The sequence below is a fragment of the Chrysochloris asiatica genome, unplaced genomic scaffold (genome assembly GCF_000296735.1).
Source record: "Chrysochloris asiatica unplaced genomic scaffold, ChrAsi1.0 scaffold00312, whole genome shotgun sequence".
Classification (NCBI taxonomy): domain Eukaryota; kingdom Metazoa; phylum Chordata; class Mammalia; order Afrosoricida; family Chrysochloridae; genus Chrysochloris; species Chrysochloris asiatica.
In genome coordinates this window covers 2,574,561-2,577,680 of record NW_006408830.1, presented here as the reverse complement: position 1 = coordinate 2,577,680, position 3,120 = coordinate 2,574,561, and the positions used below count along the sequence as shown (strand labels likewise).

The following is a 3,120-nucleotide window of genomic DNA, read 5'->3' as shown; positions in this document are numbered from 1 at the left end:
TAACAGAAGCATGCTGACCATGGAGAGCACCCTGTGGGCATGACTGAGCTGAGGAGCTGGCCTGGGGCTGGATTCAGGAGTATGGGGGTAGGGAAGTAGGTGGCACAAAAACAGTCTATTCCCTCCTTGGCTTATTGACATCTCAGGTGACTAATCTATTCATTTAAGAGCTATTTATTGAGCACCGACTGTGTATCAGTCCCTGTTCTAGGCATTAGAGATGTAGTAGTGAACAGACAGCAGACAAATTATCTGCCTTAGTGAAGTTGGGCTCCTAGTGAGGGAGGCAAAGGATGACCACTAAGTCTACCGAGGAATTAAACAGGAGTTTGTTTTGTTTTGCAGCTTTGAATAAGGTTATCAAGGCAGATTTTACTGAAAGGACTTGAAAATGGTGAAGGAATGACCCACACAGATACATGAGCAGAGAACATTCCAGGTTGAGGCAGCTGCTAGTGCAAAGATCTCAAGGACCGGAGAAAACTCTGACTTTTACTTAAAGTGTCATGAGAAGCCATTGGAGAGTTTTGAGCTAAGGAGAGTCACTATCTGTCTTACATTTAAAACCAGAGTTCAGTTTGGGTTGACTTGCGTTTGAGATGTTCTGAGACCCGTGGGTCATGTTAAGTAATCTTTTGAATGAGCAAGAAGAGTCTTGTTTGTGCTCTCTACCTATAATGATCTATCCTGGAATGGGAATGAGGGGGCAAGGCCAGTGTTGCTGTCCCCAGTCTCAGGAGCCCCACACACCTCTTTGTGCCTCCCAGTCCCCTACAGTTATCTTTTTAACCTTTTTTCTGTGATCAACATCAGCACCATGGACAGCTCCAACCAAGGCCTTTTGGAGACCTGTCTACAGTACTTTTCTTCTTCTTCTGGCTGGAGTGGAGGTAGCTGTGGTTAGGCTAGACTATAGATCTTAGGGGTGCAAGCCCAGAAAACAAAATCCTTGGTGGGTCTACCAGGGATCGCCATGATCCTATCCCTTTCTTTATATCCCACACTCTCATGGCTTCATTCACCACAGTCCAGAGTCAACTTCACCACCTCCCTGATCTCTTACTTTGCTCACTCCACTTCAGCCAAATGGACTTCTTTGCTGTTCTGTGAGCAGAGCAACCACGTTGCTCAAGGTCTGTGCATTTATTGGTCTCTCAGCCTAAGATGCTCTCCCCCAGACATCTGTCTGCATGGCTTTCTCCCTTTCCTCCTTCAAGTCTCAGCACAAGGACATCTCTTCAGGGAAGTTCCCTGATGATTTACTTTAAATTACAAACCATGTCCCCATTCCATAATTGCCCATCTTCATTCTTAACTTGAGTGTTCTCCTTATTACTTGTCAGACTCTAACCTGTCAAAGATCTCAATCCCTTAACAAAATCCTTGAGTCCAGATTTTGGAATTCAGAATTTTTTGAATTTTAACTTTCAAAAGGTTAAAACCAATTGCTATCTGTTGAGTTCATTCCAACTCTTAAAGACCCTATACAACTGAGTAGATCAGATGTCTACAGTATTTCCAAGGCTGTATTCTTTATAACTACCACTTGTTTGTCAGTTTGTCATACTTTGGTGGCTTGTGAGTTTCTGTGATTCTGGAAGCTATGCCATGGGTATTTTAAATACCAGAAGAGTCACCCAGTGGATAGGTTTCAGATGAGCTTCCAGATGAAGACAGACTGGGAAGAAGGAGAGATGAACTACTTCCAAATATTAGTAACTGAAAATCTTATGACTAGCAGAGAAACACTGTCAGATATAGCACCAGAAAATGAGCCCCTCAGATTGGAAGGCACTCAAAATGTGACTGGGGAACAGCTGCCTCCTCAAAGTAGAGTTGACCGTGATGACGTGAATGGAGTAAAGCCTGTAGAAGTAAAGCCCATGGGACCTTCATTTGCTGATGGGACACAACTCAAAACGAAGAGAAACAGCTGTAAACATCCATTGAAAATTGGAACATAGATTGTACGAAGTATGAATCTGGGAAAATTGGAAGTTATCAAAAATGAAATGGAACGCATCAACATCGATATCTTAGGCATTAGTGAGCTGAAATGGACTGATATTGGCCATTTTGAATCTGACAACCACATGGTTTATTATCCCGGGAATGAAAAACTGAAGAGGAACAGTGTTGCAGTTATCGTCAAAAAAAGCATATCCAGATCAGTCATGAATGACGCTGTCTGTGATTAGATAATATCCATGTGCTTACAGGGAAGCCCAGTTATACCACTATTATTCAAATTGATGCACCAACCACTAAAGCCAGTAAGGATGAAACAGAATTCTATCAACTTTTTCGATCTGAAATTGATAAAGCATTCAATCAAAATGTATTGATCATTACTGGTGATTGGAATGCAAAGGTTGGGAACAAAGAGAAAGGATCAGTCGTTGGAAAATATGGCCTTGGTGATAGAAATGATGCTGGAGAATGCATGATAGAATTCTGCAAAACCAATGATTTTGTTCATTTCAAATACCTTCTTTAGAAAGCATGAGACAATTATACACATGGACCTCACCAGATGGAATACATAGAAATCAAATTGACTACATCTGTGGAAAGAGATGGTGGAAAGGCTCCATATCATCAGCCAAAACAAGGCCAGGGGCAGACTGTGGAACAGAACATCAATTACTCACATACAAATTCAAACTGAAGCAGAAAAAAATGAAAACAAGTCCATGCGAGCCAAAAATATGACCTTGAATATATCCCACCTGAATTTAGAGATCATCTGAAGAACAGATTTGATACATTAAACACTACAGACCGAAGACCAGAAGAGTTGTGGGATGGCATCAAGAACATTATATAGGAAGAAAGCAAAAAGTCATTAAGAAGACAAAAAAGAAGGAAAATATCAAAATGGATGTCAGAAGAGACACGGAAAGCTGTTTTCCAGCATAGAGATGCTAAAGCAAATGGAAGAAATGAGAAGGTACAAGAGCTGAGCAGAAATGATCAAAGGTCAGCTCAAGAAGGCAAAGTCAAATATTACAACGAAATGTGCAATGATCTGGAGTCATAAAACCAAAAGGGAAGAACATGCTTAGCATTTCTCAAGCTGTGGGAACTGAAGAAAAAATTCAAGTCTCAATTTTCATTACC

At 41.2% G+C, this 3,120-nt stretch overlaps 1 protein-coding gene across 2 annotated transcripts in view; it reads right to left on the bottom strand.

Annotated features, from left to right (window-relative positions):
• The window catches only part of LOC102824189 (lipid phosphate phosphatase-related protein type 2-like), a 14,812-nt gene that overhangs the window by 2,441 nt on the left and 9,251 nt on the right, over positions 1 to 3,120 (bottom strand). The gene's annotated exons all lie outside the window — the stretch shown is intronic.